Source organism: Ambystoma mexicanum, chromosome 4p (genome assembly GCF_040938575.1).
Source record: "Ambystoma mexicanum isolate Mex_15411 chromosome 4p, UKY_AmexF1_1, whole genome shotgun sequence".
In the NCBI taxonomy this organism is placed as follows: Eukaryota; Metazoa; Chordata; class Amphibia; order Caudata; family Ambystomatidae; genus Ambystoma; species Ambystoma mexicanum.
In genome coordinates this window covers 158380702-158398066 of record NC_090927.1, presented here as the reverse complement: position 1 = coordinate 158398066, position 17365 = coordinate 158380702, and positions in this window count along the sequence as shown.

Genomic DNA, 17365 nt, shown 5'->3' with positions numbered 1-17365 from the left:
CTTGAGCCAAGACATCTTTAATTCTCCGCGTAGGCCTCGATAAAACAACGTGACTTTTATCCTCTGGCCATCCCGTTTCCACAATTAGTCTATTAAAGGTTGCAATATAGGATAGGAGGTCCTGGTTGCCCTTTCGCAGGGATAGAAGTTCGTCATCCAGAGCCTGTCCCTGAGAGTGTCGAGCAAATAGCCTTTCCATGCTTGCTTGAAACCTTTGAAAATCACGGAGAATCGGGTCATCTTGAGTAACCAGTGGAACTGACCAATCGGCAGCGCAGCTGCTGAGAAATGACAATACAAAGGCTACCTTGGTCTGATCATTAGGGAAGGCCCCAGGTCTGCATAGGAAGTGCAAACGACACTGATTCGACCTTTGATGTTGATTGGGGGTATGCCACAAGTATAGGTCCAAAGGGGAAGGTTGAACAACCTGGAGGTAATAGATTGAAAACAATGAATATGACAAAGACCACTAAGAAAGTGACCGGGGATAAGAATAAGAAGCCTATTGGGCCCTGAAGAAAAGATCTGCCTAAATAGGCCAAATATTCTGTCAATATTTGCTGAAATCCCAGCGTTGGCCTTAGTGAGTTCTAAGGATATCTCTAGAGTGTCTTTTCAGGACAGACACTGCTCCGATGTAAGCTATATAGCCTTTGATTCCCCACTGGTTAGAGAGCGTATCCTGGCACAAAAAGAGATACTGTGGAACATGGTTTTGAAATTGAGCAAAGGTCATCGAGGGATGATGATTTTCCCTCCCTCCAAAAAGAGCGGACTAATGTGGGAATGTTTCCAACTAACTGGAAGGATAAGGGGAGGTGTGTAGGTATTACTAACTCTGGAGGGGATCCGGCCAAAGATATTGACTGGGCCGCTGTGATCTCCACCCTGTGGCAGAAATTGGTCCCATAATGAGTTGGTACCCCTTTCAGGGATAATAAAGACATTAAGTTATCTTTAAAATCAATGAACACCAGAGGCCATCAGCATCTTTTCAGTAACCCTGTTTGCCTTGCGAACCTAAGAGAAGCAAGCATTATTTGCTTACAGGAGACGTGGCTGTCATCCTCCCCTATATTAGATGGGTATAGGACATATGATCAGCTCGCTAAATCTAAAACCGGGGGAAGGCCATCAGGGGGCCTAATTACTACGAACAACATGAGTTTGGATGGTACTGATTTAGAGGGCCTCCATTTTGGAGCTTTGGGGCTAGAACTTAGCTCAAGGGAGGGAGTTATAAGGTTACTGATCATTATCTACTGGCAAATATGCATATCTGCACCTGAAGTTTTTGTAATGAAGGTTTCTGGTCTAATAAGCGAATGGATGCTGAAGAATGAGAGGGGAAGGATCATTGTAGCTGGTGATTTAAATGCTGAATGTGATTTTGAAAAACCACCATGGGAAATCTGTGATGTGGATATGAATGAAGGGGGAATAACAACTGGTATGTGCAATTAGGTAAGATCGGGTTATTGGCATTGGTGGGTTCTAAGAACCTAATAACCAGACAATGGCTTGGCACAAGTGGCGCCGAGGTATTACCTCCTCCATGTGTGACTATATTTTTCTTGATATTCAGCTAAAAGTAAATGTACCTGTTTTACGGTGACACCAAATGACTGGAGTGTCCATTCCATTCTATTTATCTATCTATATTGGTTTGTGTATTGTGCAAAATCACTCGAATGCCTCCAGTACTTCCAGCTCTTTTGAGGATTTGGCGAGGTTGTAACAAAGCAATGTTACTATTGGATCGCAAGCATCTCCTAATGAGTGCTTTCTGTATTTTATCCGAGAGGTATTTGGGAGCCATCCCGGACAAACATTTGAAGACCGTTACAACAGGACAAGGGAACAGTGGCATCACGATCCGGACAGTCTCAACCTGACAGCATGGCTCCTGACTTCTCGGAGTTCGGTACCCTAACTATTTCATCGGATTGCCGTTATTTTGCAAGCCGCGCGAGCTCCGACCACGAACACTTCATATGCATGCAAGTGGAGGAGATTCTGCATGTGGTGTGAAGATCAGCCAGGGTTAGAACCCCTGAATTTAACTCCGGAACAGCTTCTGCCATATTTGCTGCATTTAGCGGAGAGTGGGTTATCTTTTTAATCGATTAAAGGTTCACCTGGCAGCCATTTAAAGATGCACGCGGAGAAGGCATTTGTTACCATTGTTTAGTGATAGGCTGATAAAGCACTTCATGAAAGGTTTTTTTTCACACATTTCCACCAATTAAAGTTTTCTCCGAACTGGAGTCTTAACCTAGTGTTGACGGAACTAATGAAAGCTCCCTTTGAACCTATGGCTTCCTCATCTATGAAATTCATATCGTGGAAGTTGGCTTTTTTGGTGGCTATCACTTCAGCACGACGACTCTCGGAGATACAAACATTAGTCATAGATCCTCCATACTTGAGATTCTTTAAGGACAAGGTGGTGCTAGCAACCAACCCTCATTTCATACCGAAAATTTCTACTGTCTTTCATAAACATTCGTCGACTGTACTACCTAAATCTTTCGCGACTGCTTCATTGGTCGCGGAGAAAGCTCTCCATATATTGGACGTAAAAAGAGCTCTAAAGTTTACCTTCATCGTACTCAGCTGTGGCTTATGGACCATCGACAAAAGTAAAGGCGATCTCAAAACAAGGACTAGCTCGATTGCCTTTTGTCACTCGAAAGTGGGGAAGCATCTTCGGTGGCGTTGTGGGCCAGGATTCCGATGGGAGACAACTGTCAGGCGGAATGCTGGTCGGTGCTACATACATTTACCCGCCATTATTGCCTCGAACGGCAGCATGCAGACGATGTACAGATGGGACGAGCAGTCCTACGTCATCTGTTTCAGTGAGGTAAGCCCTGTTCAGGGGAATGTCCTTTAATCTCTGTATGTATATGTATATATATATATATATATATATATATATATATATATATATATATATATATATATATCGTAATATATTATGGTTGTTATTCTTTTGAAGCTAGCATGTAACCGCTGAAGTTTAAAAAAAAAAATTAAAATATGTGGTTGGGATGTTATTGGTTTGCATTCACACCGCCAAAATCAGGAGTACTGTTATACGATCTATTCTAAGCATGTGAATCCACGAAAGATCCAATGCTGGAGAAGGGAATAGCTTCTTACCTGTAACTCCATTTCTCCAGCATTGGTATCTTTCATGGATTCACATGCGCCCACCGGCCTCCCCTACATGCAAACAATATATACCCTATCCTACTTTGGGGGGTTAAAATCTGAAAGGAGCCGCGGGGGCAGGGCATTTATACCGCTACGTCCTATTGGGGCATGCGTAAGCGGCCCAAAACGACAGATAGGACACAGAAGTGTTGAAATTTGTCCTATGGAAAACGTCTTTATAAAGGTACCGAGGGTTCCCAGCCTGACGACAGGGAATATTCTAAGCATGTGAATCCATGAAAGATACCAATGCTGGAGAAATGGAGTTACAGGTAAGAAACTATTCCCTTCTTTTGCAGTCTCCAGGGATAGACTCAGTTGGTTCACTGTAGAAGAGGTCATCTTCCCAGCTCAACCTGTGCTTCCCAACTTCTTGACCATCAAGTTGGTTAGCAGCCTGTTGTCGAAGACCTTCAAGAGTAGGGCACTCTCTCTGTCCCTTGCTCACGTCTGCCCTGTTGGGTCCACCTTCTGCCAGTAAAGACTGCAGCTCAGGATGGTCAAGAGGGTCAAGATCTCCAACTAAGATAGTGTGTTCTTCGAGGTCTGACTTTTCATATGCTGGCTCAACCACACAAGGTTGCACCTCACACTCTCCTCAGCAGGAGGAGAAGTCACAGGTGTGACTTTGGACAATCTTGGTGATGTCCTTGTTGGTAGCACAGGGGTGCTGTCTGACTTTTTCCTGGAGGTCTTGGGTTTTCCCTTTGCCGCTGTCTTCCTAGAAATAGCAGTGAGCAAACTCCTGTGGAGTGGCAGTGATAGTTTCCTCTATCATCTCCTCTGGAGAGCCTCTCAGGGTTCTCTCCCTTGCAGACCTCGTGAGTTCATGTTTCCTTTTACTGAGAGGCCTGGGGGTGCTTGACACAACTAGGACTCTCCCAGGCACTTCACTCTGCACATTAACGGGTATCTTGACAGTCATATCATTACACTGGATGAGAGCTGGTAACTGGGGAAGCATTTGCACAGGGCCTCCAGCTAACTTGGTGAGACGTTTGGGTGCCTTAACAACATCCTCCACCTTGAAAAATGATCCATCCCCACAGTTATGCTGGCACAAGTGTCTCTGGTGGCAGGGGCTTCCTGACCATTCACAAGAACACTATCTTTATAATACTCTTCAGTATTATCTGGGATGGACTCGAAGACCTCTAAATTCTGTTGTTCCCACAAGCCCAATGACACTAAAGAAACACTAGCTGAGACTCTCATGGGTTCCTCGGCCAGTAGGTGAAAGTTTCCACTTGCCATAGGTACTTCTTCCTCTGGGGAGAAGGCTAAAAAGACAGTATGGACCCCTGACGGTTTACCCTTGCATCTGGGATCCCCTTTCACATGGTCAGTTGACCCACAAACATAACATTTCCCAAATGTTTTGATGAATGGGGGTTTGTTCTGACCTCCATCTGGTTTGGGTCCAGATGGTACACTAGCCTGATTTGGTTCCCTTTGTGGCTTATCCTTATGTTGCTGTTTGTGGCCCTCTTTTGGATTGGAGGTATTAGAATTCTCTCTGTCTGTCTTTGGCTGTTTCCCCTCATCCTTTTTCTGAGTAGTCCCAGAATCCTTGTGAGTAGCCCTGTTGGCATCCCACAAGTCAGCAGCCTTAGCAACTTTGGATCAATCTCCTTAGAATCAGCCAAGTGCTGTCTGCTGTCAGGAGATCAGACATCAAAAATAGACTACAACATAAGATTTCTCATTCCATCTCAGTTTCAAACACTCACATACCCAGGTAGCCCAAGGGGTACCATCATGCTTTTCGAGGGTCCTAAACTTCTTAAGGTACTGGGAAGGGGTATTTCCCAAATCTAGCAATTAAAGCTAGCTTCACACACTCATAATCCATCCTATCCTCCTCCCCCAACTCCATCACATCAGATGCAACAGTGGGTAGACTAGAGAAGAGCCAGGGAAGCAATTGATTCCCTGTAAGGTTTTGAATACTATGGTTATATTCAAACATTGCCAACCAATCCAAAATATCAAGCTTAACCTCATACATACCCACAATTTCTTTAGGCATACAGGCTCTATTAGGACTGGAAGACCTAGAAGACTCTGAGAGAAGCATTCTCAAGAGAGAATTTCTTCATTTCAAGTTCATGATTCAACTCCATTTCTCTGAGCTTAAGTTCTTGGTGTTTTTGTTCAGTTTGAGCATTTAAACGTTTAGAGCAGTGAATTCAGGGCTGAGTGTAGGACCTGTGGAGGTCCCAGTGGACAAGGGCTGAGGTTGCTGAGCAGGCAAGGGGCCAGGGAGGCCTACATTAAGAGACATCTACCTCTTCCAACACATCATTAACAGACATAGCATCATCCTCAATACTTTCCCCATTTGCTAGAGAGTCAGGTATTTCAGACCCACTCCCCAGACTTTGATTCTTTAACAACTTTTCAACTAATTCAATCTTTTTTGGCTTTGGCAGAGATTTTCCTTTCTTTACACATGTTTCTTAAATAATCAGCAGTGTAACTCAGGAGGGTCTCCTGACTGTGGCTTTCCATATCAGACATGATTAATGATGCTTTTTAGTGATGTTAGCTTTGTGGTTAGTTGATCCAAGGTAATAGCAGCACTTTAAGTGTAATTACTATACTTTTATCCTCACCGCTGTGCACCAGTGTTAGGCAGAATTATATGCAGTACCCTTTCGGAACACTACAAACAATTAAGACTACACATGACAGTACAAGTTCACCTTTGGTACAAGCCTGTACTACACAGTTATAGTGGTAGCAGTAGCAAAGCAGCCAGACTTATCTCAAGAGTAAGTGAGCAGTATCAAAACGTTACACAAAGGACAGCATGTCACCATTATAAGCAAGATAAGTCATAATCATAAATACACCACACCACTTCCCTTAAATTCCAGACAAGGTAAGCTCACAAAATGAAGTTGGAGCAAAATGGCACTCCAGCAATTTAAAAGGGAGGTAAAGACAAAGTCATTAGAAATTTAGGCAAATCAACAGGTGAGTACTCGGGGCAATTGAACAAGAGGAACTTCAGTGAGGAGATCAGCTAGAAAAGGCTTAGGGCCAAAGTCAATGGGTGAAAAGTCTTTTGCTCAAGATCACACAGTTCAGGGTAGTTTGCAGTAAAGTTTGTGGCACAGATTCCGGACGAGGTTGGTTGGTAGAAAAGTTAGTTCAAAGTGAAGAGAAGGACAAGCCCTCGGATTGGCAAAAGATTTAAAACACTTTTACTGCGGTTGAACAAAGCGGGCCACCGGATTTGCACAGTACCTTCAAACGGAGAGGGAGCTGTAGCAGAGGCAGATGTTCCTGGCAGTTCCTGCAGGCTCGCGGTTCCTGAAGCGACTGTCGGACTGACACAAAGTAGGAAGCTGGAGGGTCCTGCGCCACCCAGGGAAGAAACCAGCAGCCGAGCAGAACAACGAATAAAAGGATTGCTCCTTAAAACCCAGCAGGGTCTGACCTTCCTGGCGATCCGGCCCACTGTAGCTCTGTACAGCGAATTCGACCAGAGGAGGGGCCCTGGCTTGCAGTTTGGGCGAACTGGTTGGTCCCACAAGCTCAAGGGAAGACGTTTCCTGGAGGATCTTCTGTCATCGGATTTTGAAGATTCGGACCTGCAGCAGGACTTCACCGGGTGGTTCAGTCGTTGTAGGGGTCCTCTTCTTCCAGTTCCTCGTTGGGTCTTTTGTTCCAGTGGCGACTCTGCCTTTCCAGCCCCAGAGACCTGCTTTTTATGCAGTTTTCCCCCATTCACTGTCCTGGCGAGGACAGTCCCCTTAGTCAATCAAACAGGAGTGCGACTTGGGTTACCAAGGGAACCCATGACAGGGGTCCAAAGACCCCTCCCTCACATCCTGCCTACCTAGACTTTCAGGCACCTTAAGGAGGGCTTCTGTGCAGAAGCCTGTGAAAAGATGGCGAACAAAGGAATCCTCCCCGGTTTGGCGCGCAGAGAAAAACACAAGAAAGACTTTAACAAAAAGAAATGGCAAACAAACCCAGCCGGAACCCAAAATAAAATGTATTTGGTTAAGCGGGTTTATGTTCGAGGCCTATATAATAGCATAAAACAATGTCAGTTTATATAAAATAATCGTGGTAGAAAAGTTAGGGTAGTTACCACTGCCACAAGCCAAGTCTTAATGTAAAGGGAGCAAAACAATGCTCCAAGAGACACAGAAAGAAAGGGTAATAATTAATCCTTCCCAGTACTCCATGTAAGATGGGGTGTACTGGGTCTGCAGTTTAAAGTGACTAAAGTAAAGTTAATGTGAACTTTACCTTTTCTGGGGAACAGTAGTCAGCCCCAGAAAAATGGAGTCAGTGGGAAGTCTAAAAGACAACCCTGTGTCACTACACTGAAGGTGCTCTGTAACACGCATGAAAAATAGGAGGCCATGGAGTAGGTGAGGCTCCAGTGCTCAAGATCACACAAAAAGTGAAAATACACACAGCAAAACACATGTAAGAGTGGGAAAAAGGCTCACACTCTTACCAGGTGAAAAGAAAATCATAGGAATCCAACAAAGCTGCTGAGGGACTCATTAGGTAAGGGAAATCAGCCGTTTATGAGTTTTCTCCCTAACAGTCAATTAGGCGGTCTGTTAGATTGTTAGTTGGATTGATGAATTCTGCAGCTTCATCTTGTTTTAATGTGGTATTGGCGGTGCCCTTGTGGTTTTGATATATATATGGAGTAAAGGCGTTGGTATCGTGCCTTTCTCTTCTTGGACCTCTATTCTTTTTTTACAGGCTTCAAATAGGTTCTTGTCTTGTGTTTAATGTCTGTGGCATTGGAAGTGTCGATGTGTTGCGGTTGTTGAACGGTACCGTGTGATATTGGGATTTTTCCCTATGGCTGTAGTGTCGGGGTGTATTCTGTATTTGTGATGTTTTTGCGGGGGGAGATGGAGGGTGTGGATCCATTCGGATTGTTTCTTTGGTGGGGTCTGTTAGGCAGAAACCTGTGCAGTTCCCTTAGGGAGCACTGCAAAAGATTTAGGACTACAGGTGTTAGCAGTAAACCCAGTTGGTAGCAGTGTGTACCACCCAGATTTACCTGGTAGCTGTGGCTGAGCAGTCAGACTTCCCTCAAGAAGAGTTAGGCAGTATGCAAAGTATACATAATAGGCACTCAGATACAATAATACAAACAAACACTGACCAGAGCTTTGGTATCAAAGTATATAATTATTTATTTAAAAAACACGGTTTGAAACATTCCAGCACTCTTATTGAAAAAAAATATTCTACACAGTTACTATTATAATATACACAACCCTTATTCCTTATCAGACAAGTCTTCGTTAACACCACTTATTTTCATACAGAGGTGAGCGCTGAACTATAGATGGCACTCCAATAGGTTTGTGAAAAAGGGAGGGAAAAAGGCAGAATATGGAAAGGTACACCACTCTAAGATTTAGGAACACTATTAGCAAGGCAGAAGAGCAAAAGTCACTTGTGAGCCAAAGTCCATAGGCTGGGCCCACTCTTAGAGAGAGCAGAGCACAAATGCGCCCAAGATCACACAGTTACACTAGGCTTAGAAAGTCTTGCAGAGAGTTTGAAAAGAGTTTAGAGAGGCTCAGAAAAGTTTAGCCAGGGTGTCCCAGGCTAACCCAGGTTCGAAAGCCGGGGGCTAAATCTACCCCGTACAGTCGGTGGCAAGGGAAGCCAGGCGGGACACGGTACCTTAAGTGGGAAGGATCCTCCAGCGGTGGCAGTCGTTCCTGGCAGTGGGTGCAAGTCTCGTCATCGTCCAGGGGTAGAGAAGATCTCGACTTGGAGGAAAGATGAAGGTCGTTGCACTACCAGGGAAGAAACCAGCTGCAGAGTTTTCCGGTTAAAGGTAGCACCCTTTAATTCGCGGTCGTGGTAAAACGTGGTATCCCGGTTGCCGGGGTGCTTGGCACAGGCAAGGCAGCCACGAGATACGTCGGGAAGGCGAAAAGACGGTGAAACTGGTTATCCCCACCAGTCAAAGGAAGAAGACTCTCCGGCGGGAGATCTCCTCTGTCGTTGGGAAAAGTGGTGAGACGGTCCAGCAGGGCTCCACCGGTGGTGTCGTCGTGGCAGGTCGGCTCAGCTTCTCCCTTGTCGGATTCTTAGGTCCTGGGGCGACTTCTGAAGTTCCAGTCCCTACAGCCCTACTTTTATGCAGAAAACCCCCATTCACTCAGCCTAGCTGTCACTCAAACATGCTAAGTGGTGAGCCGGCCGGCTCACCACTTGGGCCAATCAGGACTGAGTGCGACTTGAGTTGCCTAGGCAACTCAGTCCAGGGTGCCTAAATCCCCCTCCACCCCTCCTAAGTACCCCAGACAGAGTGGCACCACTTTGGAGGGCTTCTGTGGAGAAGCCCGCCAAAAAGTGGAACAAAGGGCTCGACTTGGGTTGGAGTCACAGAAGAGAACACAAACGCCATTTTAGAACCGAGTTTTGGCAAAAAATACCAACCAGAGAATTAATATTAATTAAATAAACCGGCGGTATGTTCGAGGCTATCGTAAATAAATAAATAAAGATGATAGCTTCGAACAATGGGAAAATCCCATAGAGAAATATTTCCGGTTGAATATAAAAAGTAGTATCCACTGCCACCAGCCAAAACTCGATCAGGGGGGACGGAGACGTGCCCCCTCGACTAACAGACCCCGGGGCAATTGAATTGCCCCAGCCAGTACGTCCACAATAGGATGGTTTGTACTGGTTCTGTTCAGAATTCAAGACTAGTAAAGTCAATGGTGACTTTGCATGCCCTTGGAGACAGTAGTCAGTCCCAGGGTATGGAGTCTATACTGGGGGGTCACTATGACACCCCTGTGTTACTGCACTGACGGTGCTGTGTAACACACATCACAAAAACACATGAAGCCCTATGGGGTAAAAGACCCCATAGCCCATTAAACACACCTAGAGTCAAAGAAACACTCAAATCATTCCCAAGAGTGAGGGTAAAAGAGTGTCACTCTTGGCAGGAGAAAAAAATAAACCCCAAAAATCCAGCAAAGCTGCTGGGGGACTCACTAGGTTAGGAAATTCAGCCTAAACAGAGAATTCTCCCTAACACTCGCCCCCCCACCAGTCCAAGGGACAGGAGGATTTAATCCACTCCTGGATGAACCTCATACCTCTAGTTGATGACATACATCCTATAGAGTCCATCAGCATTTTGATGGTGACACCCTGACCTGTGCTCAATGGTGAAATCAAACCCTTGCAGGCAGATTGACCATCGCAATAGTTTTGGATTTTCTCTCTTCATTTGCATTAACCATCTCAAGGGTTGGTGGTCAGTCTGAATGACAAAAGTAGAACCATACAAGTATGGCCTAAACTTCTTCAGTGCCCACACAATAGCAAAGCATTCTCTTTCGATTGTGCCCACCTTGTCTCAGGATCCTTCAGCTTACGGCTGATGAAGCAAATGGGGTGCTCCCTACCCTTCTCATCCAGTTGGCTTAGAACTGCACCTATACCTACATTGGAAGCATCAGTTTGTACAATGAACGTTTGGTGGTAGTCAGGAGCTCTCAGTACTGGCGCTTGGCAAAGAGCTTTCTTCAGTTTTTCAAAGGCCCGATTGCATTCCTCATTCCATTTGACCTTTTTAGGGAATTTTAGAGAGGAGATTACATTCAGTGGAGAAGCTATGGTCCCATAGTTCTCAATTAAATTCCTGTAATACCCAGTGAGGCCTAGAAAGGCTCTCACCTGGGTTTGAGTAGTAGGTGTTGTCCAATTTTGCACAGCTTCAATTTTGCTGAGCAAAGGTCTTATTTCTACATCTCCTATCTCATGCCCAAGGTAGACCACTTTACTTTGACCTATCTGGCATTTACTTGCCTTGATAGTCAAATTGGCCTGCCCAAGAGCCTGCAAAACATGCCCTAGGTGGTTCACATGATCCTCCCAGGAGTGGCTGAAGACTGCAATGTCATCCAAGTATGCCATGCAGAAGTCCTCCATCCCAGCTAGAACTTGATTCACCATCCTTTGGAATGTAGCAGTGTAACGCTCACCTGATTCCCGTAGAGGCGCCGGTCTTGACTGGGCGTATACCGTCTCTTCAAAGGTGATGTCTAACACACGGCTGGCTCTTTGGGCTGGACCTCTGTGCACTGAAGGTTTGACTCGAAGGGTAAGATGTCTGCAGATAGAAAATATGGGATTAAGGAACTGGGTTATTGAATGTCTCTCTCTTCTTCCCTTTCTCTTCTCCTGTAGAACCCCAAAGGTTAACGCTCTCACCTTAAGTAAGTGAACGCCGTGCTCTCCATCTGCCTCGGGGCAGGGTGCTGTAACCAGTTTCTTCACTGGATAAGGGGGGCAGGCCTCTTGACTTCAGAGGACTGCTGTCCGTCATTTACTGCACGAACTGTAAGTTCCGAGTAATTATAATGTCTTTAAAGTCTTTCGTAATGATGTTTCTTGTTTTGCAGGGTTCCGGCGATGGCGGATGACGGGCTGAAGTGAGTTGAAGATGGAGCCCGTGTGATGAATAGAAGCGCCTGGAAGCACGTAAGTAAGCGCTAGTTGCCTGCTTCACGATGCGCTCTAATTGTCTTTTTATTTTTGCAGGTACAAGTTTGGAGCGGCTGCAGGGTGCCGGAATACCCACTGGGTTAGATGTGGAAAGGAGTAATGGCACGTGAGTATTAAAGTTCCCCAATGTCTTTAAACGCACCTTGTTTTGTCTTTCAGATGTGGGATGCAGCGCCGAAGGCCTCCGGAGCGTGCGAAGAGTTGGTAAGCTTTTGTCTTTCAGATGCCGGAATGCAGCGTGAAGACCTCCGGAGCGCACAAAGAGTAGGTAAGCCTTTGTCTTTCAGATGCCGGAATGCAGCGCGAGGCGTTGGTGACAGCCGATGGACCAGGTAAGTGAAGAGCTGTCACTGAAGACCGTAATGCTAACCTGTTCTTTCTTGTCTTTATAGGTGTTGCTGAAGACTGGATTCAGAATGGTAAGCCTTTTTCCTTAGGCCCAGGATCAGATGCAGAAGACACGATGAGCGTTCTGCTGCAGAGGATGCAGACTAACGCAAAGCAAGATTCATCCATCGGGTGTGGTTTAAATAGCCTCCTGTAGTGCTTAGGTGTCTCCTTCCACAGCCACGCCTAGGTAAGAAAAGAGTTCCTGCTTTCCAGAAGAGTTCCAGTGTTCTGAATCTAGGGAGTGGCTCCTGCCCCACCCAACAGGAAAAGTAGTTCCAAACAGAAGAGGATCAGAGGCTCAACTGGCAGGCAAGTAAGCAGCATGGTCTGCTGCAGATAAGTCCACCCAAGCATTATGAGCCCGGCGCTTCCAGTGCTGGGACTGGGCATATTTATGAGCCTGGTGCCACTGGTGCCAGGACTGGGTCCAAAAGGTCCCAATTGGGACGGATTGGCACTCGGAACCTGGGTTATGGATCTGCTTCCAAGGGAGTTGGGAAAATCCTGACCTTTTGGAAGCAGAGATCATGACAGTACCCCCCCTCAAGGCCCCTCCCAAACCGGGCTTCTCCGGGGGTTTTGGCTTGTCAGGAAATGTTCGGTGAAATCTTTTGATTAGGCGAGGAGCGTGGACATATTCAGCAGGTTCCCAGGATCTCTCTTGGGGGCCGTAGCCTTTCCAGTCAATTAGGTAAAATAGTTTAGATTTGGAGATCTTGGAGTCCAGAATGCTTTTGACTTCAAACTCGAGTTCTCCATCAACTAGGATAGGTTTTGGAGATTTAGTTAGTCGGGTTTGAGGTTGCACGGGTTTTAATAGAGAGACGTGGAAGACCGGATGTATCTTCATGTGCGGGGGCAAGTCCAACTTGACCGCTACTGGGTTTACTATGGTAGTGATGGAATAGGGACCAAGGTATCTTGGGTTGAATGTGCGTGGCCCTTTTAGAGGTAGATATTTGGTGGATAACCAGACTTGATCCCCTACTTGATATTGAGGGGCTTCCTTCCGATGTTGATCTGCTCCTTTCTTGTATTGTTCTTTAGCCCTTTGAAGGTGAGAAACAGCTTCCTTAAAGGCTTGGGTGATTGTAGAATGCAGGTAGTCTACTACTGGTGTTTCAAGATCTTGGAGGGTATCCAACTCCGAGGTTCGAGGGTGACTGCCGTACAAAAGAAAAAACGGGGTTTTCCCAGTTCCCGAATGGACAGAGTTATTGTAGGCATATTCGGCTATCCAAAGGATGTCTTTCCAAGTTTTATCAGTTTGTTGCAGCATGCAGCGTAAATACTGTTCCAGAGTTTGATTGGTCCTCTCGGTTTGGCCGTCGGTCTGAGGGTGGTGACTGGTCGATAGTCTCACATCAATTTGAGCCGGCCGACAGCAACTTCGCCAAAAATGAGAAATAAATTGACTACCTCGATCCGAAATTAGAACCGAAGGAAAACCGTGCAGTCGGACGATGTTTTCGAGAAATTCTCGAGCCAGAGTTGCGGAATGAAATGCGCCATCTTGGAGAATAAGTCCACGATTACTAGAATCGTATTGTATCCGGAGCATGGAGGTAGATCGGTGATGAAGTCCATAGAAAGCGTATGCCAAGGGCGCGGTGGGATGTCAATAGGGCGTAAGAGGCCTGCTGGTCTTTCCTTTTGACTCTTGTTTTGGGTGCATACTCCACAGGACATTATAAAGTCTCTGATATCTTTTTTCCAAGACGGCCACCAGAAGTAGCGCTTGATCTTTTCTGAGGTCTTGGCCATACCGGGATGTCCTTCCATTAAAGAATCGTGATAACAAGAGATTACTTTTTTCTGTAAATCTGTGCTGGGTAGGTATAATCGTTCTTGGAAATACAATAAGTTGTCCTTTACTGCAAAGTCCTTTCCCTGCAGATGCCAATTCTGTATGTCTGCTGGAGTTACAAGTTGCCTGGCTTTATCCTTAACTTCCTCTATGGATTCTGTGGCGATTACACCCAGAATTCTTTGTTCGGGAATGATTGGTACAGGTGTAGGGTTGATCAAGTATTCTTCCACTCCCATCCGAGAAAGGGCATCAGCTTTACCGTTCTTTGTACCAGGTCGATAGGTAATTATGAAGTCAAACTCGGCAAAGAATAATGCCCAACGGAGTTGTCTAGAGGATTGGGCTTTTGCGGTTTTCAAATATTGCAGGTTTCGGTGATCCGTAATCACAGTAACGGTGTGTCGGGCCCCCAGCAGATAATGCCGCCAAGCCTTAAAAGCAGACTTGATAGCCAGAAGTTCCTTGTCAGTAATCGTGTAATTGATTTCAGGAGGCGAGAATTTGCGGGACCAAAATGCCACGGGATGCAACTGATTGGTTACCGGGTCCTTTTGTGATGGAACTGCCCCCATGGCAAGGCTTGAAGCATCAGTTTCCACGATGTAGGGGAGTTCGGGACGAGGGTGTTTTTCTTTAACAAGGCAGTGATGGGCTGGACTATTCGAGAGAATTCGGGGATAAACCTGCGGTAAAAGTTAGCGAAGCCTAACATGCTTTGCACACCTTTTACGGAGGATGGTGATGGCCATTTGAGAACTGCATCGACCTTCTTTGAATCCATACGCACTCCGCCAGGTGATATGAATCCCAAGAATTCAACTTCAGTCACGTTGAAAACACATTTTTCCAATTTAGCGAAAAGTTTGTGTTGACGCAATCTTTCGAGGACCATTTTCACGTGTTTCCGATGTTCAGATTCCGATGAAGAATAAACGAGGATGTCGTCAATGTAAACAACAACACACACATCTATGAGCTCTCTGAGGACATCGTTCATAAAATATTGAAAGGCGGCCGGGGCATTGCAAAGTCCGAAGGGCATGACCTGATATTCAAATAGCCCATACTTGGTGCGGAAGGCCGTCTTCCATTCATCGCCCTCTTTTACTCGTACCAAGTGGTAAGCTCCTCTAAGATCCAGCTTTGTATATATGCATGCTTTTCTGACTTGGTCCAGGAGTTCAGGGATCAAAGGTAACGGATATCTATTCTTAACGGTGATCTGGTTCAGGGAGCGATAATCTATACAAGTTCTAAGGTCTCCCTCCTTTTTTGGAACGAAGAACAAAGCTGAAGAAGCAGGGGACTTGGAAGGACGAATAAACCCATTTGCCAGGTATTGATCCAGGTATTGTCGAAGGTGAAGGTTCTCAGGCTCGGTGAGGGCATAAATTCTACTACAAGGAGGAGTAGATCCAGGTATCAGGTCTATCTGGCAGTCATAAGACCTATGAGGAGGTAGAGAGTTAGCCTGATCCTTCCGGAAAACATCTTGGTATTCTAGGTATTCGGGAGGTAACTGGGGAGTCTCTGAAGAAATTGCTGCCAGTGCAACACCAGGTGGAGGGTGACAAGTAGAGACACATTCTGGAAACTGGACCGTTTTTGCTCGCCAATCGATCAGAGGATTGTGTTTCTCTAACCAAGGTATTCCTAGAATAATCTGAAACTGAGGGGCCTTGATCACATCGAAAACGATCTTCTCATGGTGTCCATCTTGACTTACTAGCGTCACCTCTTGAGTGGTATGCGTTACTGGCCCGGAGGCTATCTCCGTACCATCCACCGTAGTAATGACGTCCTTTACAGCCTTGGGACAAAGAGTTAGATTCATCCTCAAAACCATTTCATGATCCACATAATTGCCGATGGCACCGCTGTCGACGTAAGCTTCAATTGCATGTAATCGATCCGGATTATCAGGGCTAATGAGGACCATAGGTATCACGAAATGCGAGGTCACGGAACTGGTTTTCACGCTCGGCAAGAGGACCTCTATTCTTGTCGGGCGAGGTCGTTTCCCTGCTCAGAGTTTGTAACTTTGGTAACTGCAGCTCCTACTGCCTTCTTGGCAGGTTTCACCGCACAGTCTCGAAGAAAGTGCCCTGAGTTTCCGCAATAGAGGCATAATTGCAACTGTTTTCTCCTTTCCCGCTCCTTTTGTGTTAGAGGACCTTTCAGACCCCCTATTTGCATGGGTTCCCCGGAGTCTACTCCTTTGGAAGGAGTTGGCGGTTTGTAAAATACTCGAGCATCAAACTTGGAACGATCGGCCTTCCTGTTCTGCAGTCTGTGATCTATTTGAACGACTAAGTCTATATAGTCCGAACAATCTTGTGGGGGATTCACTACTTGGGCTAACACATCTTTGAGCTCTCCACGTAGACCTCTATAAAACAGCGTAATCCTTTTGTCCTCAGGCCATTGAGTTTCCACTATCAGTCTGTTGAAAGACGCAATATAAGCCAAAAGGTCTTGATTACCTTGTCGCAACGAAAGAAGCTCATTGTCCAAGGCCTGCCCCTGTGAATGTCTTGCGAACAGTTTTTCCATACTGAGCTGAAAAGCTTGAAAATCATGGAGGACCGGATCATCTTGATTTACTAGAGGGATCGACCAGTCTGCCGCATTGCCACTAAGGTACGAAAGCACGAAAGCTACTTTAGCTTGATCAGTTGGAAAGGCTGCTGGCCGGCATAAGAAATGCAACCGGCACTGATTGATAAATACTGCAAACCTCTTTGGGTCACCAGAAAATCGTTCGGGCGGAGCCAGAGGTACATTCCCAGGTAGGTTGATCTGCACGGGATTCATAGAGGATGTAGAAGGAAGATTTCCCCCAGATGCGGGTAACGGGGTCTGTCCGGCTTGTGACTGTAGCAATTGTCTAGCGAGATCATCTGTTCGCTCCTTGGAAATAATCAGTTCCCTTCTTAGAGCGTTTGTTTCCTGACGGGCTGCATGCACTTCTGCCCTTAGTTCCCCAAGTAACTGGGCTAGCTGGTCGGTATCCGAGGTTTCCATAGCGCCTGGACGGGAGTTTTGTGGTAGGCTTTGCGTTCTGTAACGCTCACCTGATTCCCATAGAGGCGCCGGTCTTGACTGGGCGTATACCGTCTCTTCAAAGGTGATGTGTAACACACGGCTGGCTCTTTGGGCTGGACCTCTGTGCACTGTAGGTTTGACTCGAAGGGTAAGATGTCTGCAGATAGAAAATATGGGATTAAGGAACTGGGTTATTGAATGTCTCTCTCTTCTTCCCTTTCTCTTCTCCTGTAGAACCCCAAAGGTTAACGCTCTCACCTTAGGTAAGTGAACGCCGTGCTCTCCATCTGCCTCGGGGCAGGGTGCTGTAACCAGTTTCTTCACTGGATAAGGGGGGCAGGCCTCTTGACTTCAGAGGACTGCTGT